This window comes from Chiloscyllium plagiosum, unplaced genomic scaffold, assembly GCF_037043375.1.
Source record: "Chiloscyllium plagiosum isolate Xiang-an unplaced genomic scaffold, Cpla_swu_hap1 HiC_scaffold_26, whole genome shotgun sequence".
NCBI classification, from domain to species: Eukaryota; Metazoa; Chordata; class Chondrichthyes; order Orectolobiformes; family Hemiscylliidae; genus Chiloscyllium; species Chiloscyllium plagiosum.
The window spans coordinates 61,303,687-61,318,862 of record NW_028270164.1 but is presented as its reverse complement, the minus strand read 5'-3'; the positions used below and the strand labels follow the sequence as shown (position 1 = coordinate 61,318,862).

Below are 15,176 nucleotides of genomic sequence, written 5' to 3'. Positions count from 1 at the left end.
ACCACACAGACAGATGATTGAAGCTGGAATTGAACCCGACCCCCTGGTGTTTGTGAGGCAGCAGTGTGAAACACTGTGGCACGCCAAATTAACATCTTTACTGCAGACGTCTGTGTTAGATCTGGAGTAAGGTAGAATGCGAAAATAGAACGTCAGTGGCAGACATTTAAGCAGATTTTTCATAACGCTCAGTGATGGATGTTTCAGATCAAAAAGAAGGAATCAGTAAAAAGATGAACCACCCACGGTTCGCTAAAGCTGTCAAGCAGGCTATTCAATCACAAACTAAAGGATTCAATTTAGTGAGCAGTAGTCTCGGCCAGATTTGGGATGCTAATTTTAGGAATCTGAAGCAGATAATATAAAGTGAATAAAAGAACAAAAATATTATGAAAGTAAATTGGTAAGAAAGATAAAATCAAGCAGTGAGAGCATTTCCGTGTATGTCGAAAAAAATTCAGTATGAGTGTGTGAGCCTTGGAAGAAAGAAAGTTCTGGAAGTATATGTGGGACACTGAGAGGGTATGACTGGGGAACTGGTTATAAGGAACAGGCAGATAATTTAAACCTGAATTTTACATCATTCCTCATGAGGAAGACCCTGTCAGTGTTTCAGTGATTTAAACAAGATGGTGATCAGAGGAAATATCTTGAACTTCATTTAACAAAAGAAACATAGTTTTCCCAAACAGATAAGACTAAAGAGAGACAGCTCAGCAACAACTGATGCATGGTTTTAAAAGAAAGGATGACAGAGTGACTGGCGACATTGTTTGAAATATTCATAAATCTATGGATTGCCGGAGCATTCCAGCAATTCTAGAGAACCTCCAATGTGGCTTTTTTCTTCCAGAAGGGAGCAAGACAGAAAGAAGGAACTTTCAGACCATTTCATCTCACAATTATTGCTGTGAATCTACTAGTATCCGCATTTAAGGAAGGAATTTCAGAACATTTGTAAAAGCTTAATGCAATCCGACTCAAAATGGATTTGTGAAAAGAAAATTATATTTTCCCCAGTAAAATCATGCAACATATTGCTTAGATTCCTGAGAGCATAACAAGCAGACTTGATGAAATGGAATTGTAGAAAGTTTATTTGGCTTTCAAGAGTCTTTCAATAAGGATACACAAAATAAACTTTCTTACAGATGATAGCAGACCACAGTGTGACAGATAATGTAATTAGCACAGAATGAGGATTAGCTAACATACAGTGGATATTAATGTGTCTTTATCAGGTTAAAAATGTATATCTACTGGAGTACTGCACTTCTCAGTCCTGATGCAAAAATTATTTCCAATCTATACTGATGTCTTGAAGGTGGGGATTGAGTGCATTATATCCGCGTTTGCAGATGATACATGCAAACATGGAAGGGCATGTTGCAGGAAGAATGTAAGGAATCTGAAAGGGAATGCAGATACGGTCAGGAAGTGGACAAATTCTTGGCAGATAGCAGTTGTTTAGACGTTTCTTCATTGTAGTTCAAATGAATAAGGGTTTTTATTACTGAAACATATAAGCTCCCGAGGGGATTGGACAAGGTAGATTTTGAGAAGATATTTCCAATCGGGGGCAGAGTCTTGATATCGAAGTTTTAGATACAGAATAAGGGACGTCAATTTAAAAAGGAGATGCACAGTAATGGTTTCTCTCAGACCATATTGAATGTCTGGAGTTCACTAACCTAGAGAGCTATACTAATAACTAGATTCTCTATAGTCTGGAAACAGGGCCTTTGGCCCAACAAGTCCACACCGACCCTCCAAAGAGTACATTACCCAGTCCAGTTCCCCAACATTTACCCCTGAAAAATGTACCTTATTTTATGGGCAATTTAGCATGGCAAATTCACCTGGCTTGCACATCTTTGCGATGGAGAGGAGACCCACGCAGATACAGGAAGAATGCGCAAACTCCACCCAGACAGTCTCCCGAGGCTGAGAGTCGAACCTAGTGGTATGAGACAGCAGTGCTAACCACTGAGGCACTGCGCCACCCAATTTACAGAGGAGGCGATAAGTTTTTGCCATATTGGCAATTTGAGGGTTGGAAGGAGTTGGCAGGAAAGTGGGGTTGACCCTGGAGTAGATCAGCCATGTTCTTATTAAGGGGTTGAATACCTACTCCTGTCCTTATTCGATTTTTTCTTTCATTATCTTAATGAAAATAGGCTAGTTATTTTCTTGAAAGTCGTTTTGTGTAATATTGTAGTCAGGGAGAGCAGAGGATTTGGTTGAGCTCACCCTGGGTGGCGTATGGGGGATGTATTCACAGTGAATCTCGGTCTGCAGCATGACCAATATCTGGAGCAGAAGTTGCAGAGAAGGCAATCCTGGATAGTGGGATTAAGGGATGGGAGGATCTTCCTGACCAAGCCTAGATTTTCCAAGTAAACTTTTCCAACCTACACTTAACATCGGAGTGGCCTCAATTGCTCCTTAGGGAGCAGGTTCGAGGGGCTGAATGGAACATCAGAAGATGGGACTGAGGAGCACTATGGTGCTCTCAACTGTTTGACACGAATCCACCAGTAAATAATATAATGGGTCATCTCATTATGGTCCCAGCTGCATTTTTCTGTGAATACCCCATTATCCCTGATTCACTTGTCTATCGAAAATCAAACTAATTACAATATAATTTAAACATCTATCCACCAGAAACCTCTGGGAAAGAGAATTCTGACTTGAATGAATTCCAATTTTGTGAATTTCTCCTCATTCTTGTACTGTCCACATTAGGATGGTCACTGTTTACTTTTCCAGTCCCACTCCTCCACTGGTCACAACAGATTTTAAATGTAACCAGGTCAGTGATATGGCCAATGGTATAGGTGAAAGACTGGGTCAGGTTCAGTGATAGGAACAGGTTCGGCAGATTTCTTTGGTCAGCCACAAAAAAGTGGTTTATTCATGAAATAGGTTTCCTCAACACAGGAGCAAAGCCTAATGACAACAAGTCATGATCGACACAAACTCCCTTCGGCTCTCCACCTGACCCACTCTCCTCAAGATCCTGTTTGATTCAGTAAGCTCATCTCTCATTCCAGGGTAACCTGTTAAACAATACATTAATACAAGCCCTCCATCCCAGAAATACATGAACTGAAACATTTCTGAACTGCTTCCAATGTAATTATATCCTTTCTCAGGTAAGGAGACGGAAACAAAAAACATTCACACACAGCCCACCTGATGTGTTCTCAGTCAGACTGGGTACAGTGCAGCAACACATCCTTCCTGGAAAGTTGATTCAAAATACACTAGTGGACACATTTAATGTCTTTCGTTTTCCTTAAAAATATCTTCAATTTATTACAAAAGTGAGGATATTTATTTTTGAAGTGTGTTGTGAGAATTTTGAATGCTCTTACCTGGAGACCATTAGAAGCAGAGATGCAGAACATTTTTGAGGTTTAGACAGATGGATTCATTAATGAAAACTGAGTAAAAGATTTTTAGTGGGTGAACAGGAGCTTACGACGTGAGGGGGAAGTGCTGACAGTAATAGCAAATGAAACTGTGGATGTCTGGAACATCTGAGAATACAATAGAGAAAAGAAATGCTATTGCTAACATACCAGCAGTGATAGAGTAAAACTAGTGCAATCACAAAGGACATGGGGCTGCTCTCTCATTAGAGAAAAAACACTTCTGGTGGTTTATCCTCACGGTCACCACACCTCGGGCAAGGGGGTGTGATTGAGAAAGCGGGCCCTTCATGGTAACCTCCATCACTGTGCGACATTGAACCTTACGCTGTTGGACTTCCTCTGCATCAGAGCTACCCACCCAACTGAGTGCAAGACTGTGCAACTGTGAGAGACAGTAATAGTCACAGACAAAGAACAATTGAAACTTTGATAAGAAGGAAGAAGTTACAATTCAGGTAATGTTCAAGGTAACGGCTGTGGACAAAAAATTGTTGTCTGCTAGAAATTGTATTTTCTAATGAGGCAAGTGTTTAGATGCTGCCTTTAGCTAAACACAATAAGGTAAGACAAGCAAAATAGCCAGAATTACTAACTGTGATTGAATATTGAGAGGCATAAGTGTTCATTTTTAATTGATCTATGTAAAGTGTTCTTACAAATACGTGAAAGTATGAAGCTGATGGAATATATTGTTTAGAGAGTCCGTCCTGATGGGAAATGGATCCCAAATACACACTTGAAGAAAATAGGTGTAAAAAAAAGTTCTGCTCACTGACAGGAACCCAGGGAGTTGAATAATTGAAAGTTCCGGTAACATGGAGCTCAGGCCACAATCAGATCAACCCGATCTTATTGGATGGTGGAGCAGGTCTGAAGAGCAGAATAGCTTCATGATTCACTTTAATCATGTGATTAGGAAATATACAACTCTGTCCCTTTCCCTTCTGTGCTACACGTTGGAGGACTGATATTTTCCTGAACACGGGAATTGTTTGGAAAATTATCTGGAAAATTCTCTAAATGACATCATCCACAACATTCTAGAACTGGCATTCTCAAGAACGTTCAATAAGTATGTGAGGGCATTGCATTTGTGAGAGTTTACGAGCATTTCCCTTGTCCAGGGATACGTACTGCAAAATATATACAGTGGGTGTGAGGGAGCAGACAGAATGCGGTCACATTTATCCTCGCAGAGCGAGGAAGATTATTGACACTTGGGCTGGGTGGTGAGCTCAGACCATGCTCAGTGGGTCTGGTGGTGGGGGAGGAGAATTATCTTCCTCTGTGCCATCCCATCCACCAGGACCGCTGTGCATTTGTTGACAAATTATGGTGCTATGCTCGACGAGAACTATGCATGGCAGCTCCGAACTGATAACGCTCAGTTGTGCCCATTGGCCTTTTGAAGATGGCACCAGTGCAAGAGATCACAGAGTGTCCAGGGGCATCTAGGCTATGTTGAGTACCTCCAGCTATGATGGCGGGCAATGAGTGAGAGGGAGACAATGGGGTGGGGTAGCGAGTTAATTAGGTGAGTTTGATAAGAAAACTAACTCATCTTCATGCAGACGACCTCTCTGTCACACTCAATGAAAATGACACTGAGACAAAATGACACTTAGATTCAGCCCAATGAGTCAGACTGTGCTGGCCCCACTCCCAGTTACAAAGGTGCAGACAAATTCTCATCCAATGCTCTCCATCATTTGAACACACACCAAAATCCTGTTCTCTCATCATTCCTGGACATGCAAGGCTGAATGACCTCCACCTGTTCCCCTGTAATAGACTCAAGAGGCTGAATTGCTTCCTCCTGTTCCTCTGTAACAGACTCGAGAGGCTGAATGGCATCCGCCTGGCCCTCTGTAACAGACTTGAGAGGCTGAATGGCCTCCTCTTGTCCCTCTGTAACAGAATCGAGAGGCTAAATGGCCTCCTCCTGATCCTTTATAACAGGCTGGGAAGCTGAATGGCCTCCTGCTTGTCCTCTACCACAGTGATCAAGAGGCTGAATGAGCTCCTCCTGTCCGTCTGTAGCAGAATCAAGAGGCTGAATGGCCTACTCCTATACCTCTGTAAAATACTCGAGAGGCTGAATGGCCTACTCCTGGCACTCTGTAACAGGCTTGAGAGGATGATTGGCCTCCTGCTCATCCTCTATCACAGTATTGAGAGGCTGAGTGGGCTCCTCCTGTCTGTTTTGTAATGGAATCAAGAGGCTGAATGGCCTCCCCCTGTCCCTCTGTAACAGGGCCTGAGACAATATGAGCAACCCGTGGATGATGAGCATATGGTAAACTGTATCTGACGGAGTTCCTCATCAGTTACAGAAACACAAACAACATAATGTACTCCAGGTGTCCTCTCGGTAACACCTTGTACAGCTGCAGTAGCACTTTTGTATGCTATGATTGACCTCTTTTCAATATGTGCCAACACTCCAGCTTTCTACTTCTTCAAATAGTAAAAGGCTGGTGTGGGCTAAATGGCCTCCTCCTATCTCTCTGTAACAGGTACATGGAGACAGAATTGCTTCCTCCTGTTCCCGAGATGCAGTCTCAATGCACTGAATGATGTCTCAAGGTTATGAAAGGATTTGATGATAGGGCACTTAAAATGAGGAGCAGAATTACCTAAAGTCAGTGGGTCGTAATTATTGTTACCCTGGATTATTGTTTCTAGAAATTTCCCCGCCAGTGATTTTATGCAGCTTGTCTATTATTTTATTCCTGTCTCATTTTGTAAACGGGATGGAACATATGCATCCTGCAGTGTTCTGGCACTACTCCCACATACGAGGAAGAAAGACTAAAAAGATTTTAAAAATTATGACCCATTCCTCAGCAACCCTCACACAGTCCATCCAGACCCATAAGTCTTCGCTTTTATTGTGATATGAAAAGTGATGTTAGCTGAATCTGTTTGTTCTGTGACTGTGATTAATGCCAGTCTCCATGGATTTCTAATTATTTCATCTTTTAATGATAAATGGACTCCATTCAATGTGTTATCCCATAGTATGAGCAGAAGCATCACTGATAGCACTAAAAGGGATCAGCAGCTCCAGAGAGAAGTGGGAGAGTGATCAGAATCTGAGAACAATGGACAGAAGTTTAGCCTATGATGTTTGGTACCTTTCTACATATTATGATCAATTGTCATTACCACGGCGGATCAAAAATGCACTTTACATTATGCAATATTTTTATTATCCTATCTTGGTTATTGTTGGTGTTCCTGGTAAGTATAAAATCCAGTTACTATTTATATAAACTGTGCATAAATGTATCACTTTACTTTTCATTTGCTCTGCACTCCTTGCATCCATTATGGTTCCTGGCGAGACTCTGAATCCAGATATTCAATCTACAAATCACTGCATCAGTGAGATTGTTCTCCCCCTCTTTGCATCTGTCAGTGTCCCTTGTGTGTCTCTATGTTGACATATTCAATTTCAGCTGTGAGCTATGATTCATTGTGTCATTGCCCTTGTTATTTAAACATTGGGATCATGAATGTCCCTGCCTTGTGTTCTGGTTGCAAACTCTGTTTCCTTCATCTGACTCCATCCCATTCATAGTTAATATCTGAGGCTGAAACAGGTGAATCATAACTGCAGTGATCCTTTGGTTGTGAGCTGATTCCTGGCACCATACCCTGACTGTTCCAAATTTTAACCACGGACACCTGAGGTATATACTTTACTGGCTCATCCCATTTGCTTTTTAAACCTGAAGCTATGAAATACAGTCTTAATGATACCAATTATCTGCTGCTTACACTCCAAATATCAAATCTGCAGAAGTAAGACTCCATGTATACTCCACTCATATCGAGGTTAGTTACGAAGAGGTGTTATCAATTCTAGAAAGAGTGAAAGTAGACCATAAAACCATAAGAGCGGAAGTAAGGCCAAGTAGACAAGTCCCCTGGGCCGGATTGGGATGTACCTGAGAATTCTCTGGGAAGTTAGTGAGGGAATAGCAGAACCTTTGGCTTAGATATTTGAGTCTTCATTGTCTACAGGTTTAGTACCAGACTGGAGGATTGCAAATGTTGTGCCCTTGTTCAAGAAGTCCAATAGAGATGACCCAGGCAATTATAGATCAGTGAGCAATACTTCTGTTGTAGGAAAGGTTCTGCATAGGATTATAAGAGATAAGATTTATAATCATCGAACAAGCGACAATTTGATTTCAGATAGTCAACATGGTCAAGGGCAAGTCGTGCCTCACAAACCTCGTTGCGTTTTTTGAGAAGGTATCCAAGCATGCAGATGAAGGTAGGACAGTTGACGTGGTATACATGGACTTCAGTAAAGCCTTTGATTAGGTTCCACATGGTAGGCTGTTGGAGAAAATACAGAGGCATGAGATTGAAGGTGATTTAGCAGTTTGGATCAGAAACTGGCTTTCTCAAAGAAGGCAGCGAGTGGTGGTTGATGGAAAATATCCAACCTGGAGTCCGGTTACTAGTGGTGTGCCACAAAGATCTGTTTTGGGACCACAGCTGTGTGTCATTTTTATAAATGACTTAGACGCAGACATAGGTGGATGGATTAGAAAATGTGCAGACGACACTAAAGTTGGTGCAGTAGTGGACAGTTTGGAAGAATGTTACACGTTGCAGGGGGACTTGGATAAACTGCAGAATTGGACTTAGAAGTGGCAACTGAAGTTTGCAGCTTTGGGTGATGTACTTTGGGAAGAATAACAGGAAGGCAGAGTACTCGATCAATGGAAAGATTCTTGGACGTGTGGATGTGCAGAGGGATCTTGGAGTCCATGTATATAGATCGTTGAAAGTTGCCACCCAGGTTGATAGTGCTGTTTAGATTAGATTAGATTACATTACATTAGATTACATTACATTACTTTTTTTTTTACATTTTTACATTACATTTTTTACATTACATTACATTACAGTGTGAAAACAGGCCCTTCGGCCCAACAAGTCCACACCGACCCGCCGAAGCGCAACCCACCCATACCCCTACATTTACCCCTTACAGGCAATTTAGCATGGCCAATTCACCTTACCTGCACATCTTTGGACTGTGGGAGGAAACCGGAGCACCCGCAGACACAGGGAGAACGCGCAAACTCCACACAGTCAGTCACCCGAGGCTGGAATTGAACCCGGGTCTCAGGCGCTGTGAGGCAGCAGTGCTAACCGTGCCACCGTGCCGCCCCTGTTAAGTCGGCATACGGTGTGTTAGGTTTCATTGGTAGAGGGATTGAGTTCTGGAGCCACAATATCATGCTGCAACTTTACAAAATGCTAGTGCAGCCACACTTGGAATTTTGTGTACAGTTCTGGTCACCATATTTCGGGAAGAATGTGGAAGCATTGGAAACATTGCAGAGGAGATTTACCAGGATGTTCCCTAGTCAGGAAGTAAGTTCTTATGAGGAAAGGCTGAGAGACTTGGGTCTGTTTTCATTGGAAAGATGAAGGCTAAGAGTGGATTTGATAGAGACATACAAGATGATCAGAGGATTAGGTAGGGTAGAGAGTGAAAGTCTTTTTCCTTTGATGATGACACCATCTTGTATGTGGGGGCATCATGAGAGGGGATAGATTTAAGACTGATGTCAGAGGGAGGTTCTTTACTCAGAGAGTGGTAAGGGTGTGGAATGCCGGACCTGTCAATGTAGTTATCTCAGCCACAGTAGGGAGATTTAAACAATCCTTGGATAAGCACATGGATGATGATGGGATAGTGTAGGGGACGAACTGAGAATAGTTCACAGGTTGGTGCAACACTGAGTGCCGAAGGGCCTGTTCTGCGCTGTATTGATCTATGTTTGATGTTCTATATCAGAACTCACTCAATCTATACTGTTATTGGGTCTGGGAATATATTAATTTTAATATTCTCAAGTACATTCTCACATGTCGATGAAATATCCCTCAATTTTTTCCCTTTCTGTCCATTACCCAAACCATTACCAGTTGATTTAATTTGCTTATTGTCGTCATATGTCTCTAAGTGCAGTAGAAAGCTGTTTTGCAAGTAGTACAGGCAGCTTTTGTTTTTGTTTACTCATTCATGGGATGACAGCATCGTTGGCTGATCCAGCATATACTGTCGATCCATAATTTGCACAGAGGGCAGTTAAGAGGCAACCACATTTCTGTGGGTCTTGAGTCACATGTAGACCAGAAAAGGTAAGGATGGCACATTTCCTTCACTCAAGGACATCAGTGAACCATATGGGTTTTCCAACAATTGACAATGGATTCATGGTCATTATTTGACTCTTAATTCCATTTTTTATTTTAATTGTGTTCAAAATCTACCACATACTATGGCAATGTTGCCTAACCAATGCTGTTTATAGCCACAACATGACCTCCCAACTCCATCAACTCATTGTGTTGACTTTGAAGGAAAGCTAACTAAATGCCTTCTTCACAATCCTACCTGCCTGCGATTCCACATTCAAGAAACTATGAACCTGCACTCCAAGGTCTGTTTGATCAGCAACACTCTCGAAGACCTGACCATTAAGTGCATATGTCCTGCCTTGATTTGCCTTTCCAAAATGCAGCACCTCACATTTATCTAAATTAAAATGCATCTGCCACTCCTTAGCCCATTGGTCCATTTGATGAAGATCTGAGGTACTTTACTTTGAGGGAACCTTCTTCGCTTTCCACTACATCTCCCATTTTGGTGTCACCCGCAAACTTACTAACCATACACACTTTGTTCAAATCCAAGTCATTTGTATAAATGATGAAAAGCAGTGGACCCTACACCGACGCTTGAGGCACACCACTGGTCACAGGCCTCCAAGCCACAGGCCTACACCACAACCACTGTGTGTCTTCTACCCTCGAGATAATTTTGTACCCAAATAGTTGCCTATCCCCGTATTCCATGTCATCTCACGTTGTTAACCAACTTACCATATGGGTACATGTTGAAGACCTTACTGAAGTCTACATGGACAACAACCACTGCTGAGTAGTGTGCGTGTGGGGAAAGGGATCTGTCATATCCGCCCCAGGTTTTCCAAGAACACTTTCCAAGTGAGACTTAAACCAGATGCAGAGTGTGAGGGGACCCTGATTGAACAAGGAGCTGGTCTCTGAGCAGTGTCACCTCCTTCAAAAGGCCCTGCAGCTTCATACCATGGGGAGGACGGTGCTGCTAGTGGCTGTTAGGATCACAGTAGCATTCAGCTTCTATGACCCAGAATTTTCCAGTCAGGAGTGGGCAACATATCCATCATCTCCCAGTATGTCGACAACAATGTCTCCAGAGAATGAGGAAGGATATATAGTGGATGAGATGATACAACATTTTCTACATCAGCAGGGAGCTGCCGGGTGTATCCTTAATTTCCCAGTATAGTGGGATTCCCGATGGTGTACATAGGTCCCCATGTCAATGGGGAAAGATAGAGGAACTGAAGGACCTCTCACTTCATTAATGTTACAGTGTGACCATGCACAGTACATCATGTTGGTGAATACCCCCTGTCTTGGCAGCAGCTATAGCCTCTTCATTCAGGAGCAGTCAGCCATTCCCAAGTCGTTGTGTTTCCACATAGAAAGAAAGGATGACCTCTCAGTAAAGTTCATCCCCTTGATATGTGGCTTAAAATACCCTCCCCGTCAATATGCCCCATTGTGAACTGACCACATCAAAATATCCTGTGTGTACTGAGTGCAATGGAGCCACTGGGAACATCATGCAGAATAAGGTCAGGGAGATGGAGCAACATTTCTAATGTCAGAGAGATTAGAATCGGTCAGAGAGAACCCTCCAGTACACAGTGTGTCACTATGTCCTATAATCTCTCTCCACTTCAGTAACACACTGCATTCCATGCTTCCTAAAAAAAATGACAGCTTTTCTCACATGATGTATTTCACCAGCTAAACATTATCCAATGACTTTGTTCTGTCCATATCCATTTGCAGATTCTCCAACATCTCTTGATAATTTAATTTTCCGCTGAATTTGGTGTCTTTTCCAAGCACAGTTAGAATACATCTGCTGTTCCCGCGCGCAGCTACATATTATATTCTTTTAGTTGTCAGGATGTGTGGAATTTGAGGATGAATCGGATGATAGTTCCCCATCATCACTGGAGTAGGTACAAATAGAATGTTTCCTGCCGTCCCAGGAGAGTTGCAGGGCACGCACAATAGGGTGCTAATTGGTTTATGTAAAACGGGTCCGGGTATTATCTGCTTGTCTCTCTCTGTGAGGGCAGGGGCTAGCACCCCACTTTGTTCCTTTGGGGTGTTGGTGTGTATTGGTCTGATATCAGTCTCTTGATGTGATTAGGAGATGGGTTTCCATATTAATTAATTCCGGAGTTTTGGTCTATGAGTCATGGGTAGTGTTGGTATAGTGTGGATTTTATCTGTCCTCTGTCTCCTATCTCCCGGTCACGTGGGCGGACCGGCAGCTGGTGAGTTCTGTGGGTTTAAAGCTGCGACTGCTGTTTAAAACACAAAATGAATTCTTATAGTTTCCTGATGTAGGCACAGTCCCGTGGCAAAAGCAGGGCGGCTCTGATGCCCGCTTGCAGTAGGTTAAGTTATTATATTTTGCATTGTCTAAGATCAGATGTCACCTTTTCTTATTAAACCTTAAGTTATCTCAAGAAAGTGACTGACAAGAAGTTCTGTAATTTACATATTAATGAACTGAAGCATGCAACCCATTCTAGATGGTGAAAGACTTAACAACAAATAAACCTGTCAGACTATAAACTGGTGTCATGTGATTTTTAACTTTGTATACCCCGTCCAACACTGGCACCTCCACATCACTCCTTCCACATAAGATAGAGAAGATTATTTAGCTGCACTGGGAAGTCTTTGCGTCCATATGTCAATGACTTAGTGGGGATAACATCTGCTTTAGGCAGCCTTGTTGTTCTTCAAGCTGGCGGATGGCCTTCTCTACTTCAGGAGGGGCTGAGTGTTCCTGAGCCTGTGGTGTGTAGCATGCTGTGGGATACGATCAAGGATGCTCAGATTGATGACAGGACTCTGGTTGAGAAGGTCTCTGAAGTGCTCCCCTCATGTTTGTTTGATGGCTTGTATGTCTTTGATAAGACACTGTGTCCATGGCCAACAGTGGAGTGTGGCCTTGGGGGTTTGGTCCATGGGTGGTGTTGAGAGCCCGGAAGAAACCCTGCACACCATGGCTGTTGGCCATTCATTGGCATTCAAGTGTTTTCCCCACCCACAACCTGTTCTTTATGTCACGGGTTCATTATTGGACGTTGGCCTTCAGTCACCTGTCTGTCTTTTCTCGTCCGAGTGCGGTTGCTGATATACATTCAGAAATGCTATGCGCTTTCTGTTGCATCAGTTCTTAGATCTCCTGATCACTCTCGTCAAACCAGTCTTGGTATTTACTGGTTAAGCGGATGACTGGTTTGCTAGGTTTGTGGAGAGGAGCTGGTGGCATGAGGCTCTCTTAACCGTTTCTTCAAGTGCCTCAATGTCGAACTTCTTATGGATCTACTTCTGTTGACTCTGCTGCGGCGGGGCTGTACTTATATTAATCCTGGCTCGGAACAGTCATTGGCTCCTGTCCTGTGGCGTGTAACCTCTTTCCAATCCCTTGCTCTGTGGATGACAGAGTCAAGGAGATGTCAGAATTTGGAGCATGCAAGCTATATTGTATTTGTTCCTTTGGTGGAACAACGTGGTGGTGATGAGGAGGATGTTCTCAGGGCAATTGGTCTGGGGAAGTGTTGGAATTTTGCTTCCCTACTCACTCTTTCCCAATTTCCCAGAGGTCTGTACTTTGTCCACTCTGGTTTTGAAGTCGCTGAGGATGGTTAGTTTGTCCACTTGTAGGGAACCACAAGAGAGATCGGTCAAGGCTAGAGCAGAACTGCTCCTTGTTGTCGTCGGCTGCATCGTGTATTGGTGCATATGGACTGATATCTGTGAGATACTGGTTCCCAGCAAAGGGAAGGCCAGGTGTCATGACGCATTCAATTATTCTGCCAGGAAAATCTCTGAGTTGCTCCACCAGTTTGGTTTTAATAGTAAAGTCAATTACACAAATGCAGTGCTCTTCTTCGGCCTTGCCTTTCCAGAGAAATCTGTCAACCCCAGCCTGCTGGGTTTCATTCAGAGCGATGATGTCAGCATGGTTGCACCTGTGCAATGATGGTGGTGTGCAGTTCCGGTCTGTCACAAACGGGACTGTCCGGATAGGTCCTGATGTTCCAAGTCACGGGGCAGCACAATGGCTCAGTAATTAGAACTGCTGCCTCACAGCACCAGGGATCCGGGTTCGATTCCTGCCTCGGGTGAAGTGTGAAATTTGCATATTCTCCCCATGTCTGCGTGGGATTCCTTTGGGTGCTCTGGTTTCCTGCCACAGTCCAAAAATGTGCAGATCAGGCGAATTGGACATGCTAAATTGCCTGTAGTATTAGTTGCATTAGTCAGGGATAGATAGGGTAGGGGAATGGTCTGGGTGGGTTACTCTTCAGAGGATCGGTGTGGACTTGTTGGGCCAAAGGGCCTGTTTCCATACTGTAAGGAATCTAATCTAAGCTCGGTCCGAAATTTCATCCTGTCAGTGTGGAAGATCCCTGTGTGAAAGTTCCTTTAACGTGGGGACTTTGCAGCACAAGGTCTTGGTCCAGTGGCGTGGGGTGCAAGGGATGTTAGTTCCAAGACAACAGCAGTCACTACTGTTTGGCCTTAGATTTTGCCTGCACTCCATTGCAGGCACACAGTTTAATGCTGGGCAATGACTCCCACTGAGGCAGAGTGCGATCCAAGGGGAGGGAGGAATGGGAGAGGATGGGAAGGACAGCACGACTGATGCCATTGTACCTATCATGTGCTGATATTTCTCAATCTATGTCCATTTTCTCACCAGCTACCCACAACGTATACGCTGGAGCCACCAACACTGGTAGTTCTGTCCTGCTGGAGGGATAGGATATGCCCAGGGATGCTGATGGAGCTTCATTAAACATACCCAGCATGTCTGTTTCTGTGAATATGACGATGTGAGACTGTTTGATGATCTGTCAAAATGAGGTTAAATGCGACAACGGAGAAGCAAATAATAGATTAAAAAGTTGAATGGAAGACAGTCTATTTGAATGTGTACTTTATTCTCAAAAACAAATTGAGGAATTCACTGCATACTTTGAGGTAAATGGAGATGATTAATGACATCAGAGAGATATGGCTGCAGGGTGATCGATATGGGGAACTGAATACGCAGAACATTTTACAGCTGGACCTGTAACACAAAAATTTTAAAAAGTGGCGAGATCACCACATAACAAATGATATATGTTTGTTGTCAAAAAGAATCTTACATCAAATGAACAAGGAATTGGCATAATCTTACTTTGTTACGCAAAGTGCCAGCTGAGTTGATTTTTGAGAGACATTTGCACCATGAGGCTGACTACATTTAACCACACCTAATGTGCAGAAGGGCATTTGTGATGTGGGTCTTCATGCCTCTATCACATTCCATAACTGCCATTCCCCAGAATATTCTACAAACAAAATTCTCTGGAATGTTCTACTACTGACATTCCCCAGAACATTCTGTAACCAACCTCCCCGGAATGCTCTCGAACCAACAGTCTCTGGAACATTCAATAATCAAAATTTGGAACATTCTATAACCGATACTACCCACACCATTCTTGACCAACATTCCTCAGAACATTCTGTAAGTGGCACTCACCGGAAAGTTCTAAGACCAACATT

General features: G+C 43.1%; 1 long non-coding RNA gene across 2 annotated transcripts in view; it reads right to left on the bottom strand.

Annotated features, from left to right (window-relative positions):
* Positions 1 to 1,158: 1,158 nt before the first annotated feature.
* The window catches only part of LOC122563351 (uncharacterized), a 28,473-nt gene continuing 14,455 nt past the window's right edge, over positions 1,159 to 15,176 (bottom strand). The window contains exons 3-5 of one of the 2 annotated variants that reach the window (XR_015750980.1): positions 7,683 to 7,790; positions 7,394 to 7,582; positions 1,159 to 1,408 (exon numbers count right to left, since the gene is read on the bottom strand). This is a non-coding gene — a long non-coding RNA (uncharacterized LOC122563351). Of the gene's footprint in view, positions 1,409 to 7,393; positions 7,583 to 7,614; positions 7,791 to 15,176 lie in introns of those variants that run through there. The other variant, XR_015750979.1, reaches the window with a different exon arrangement.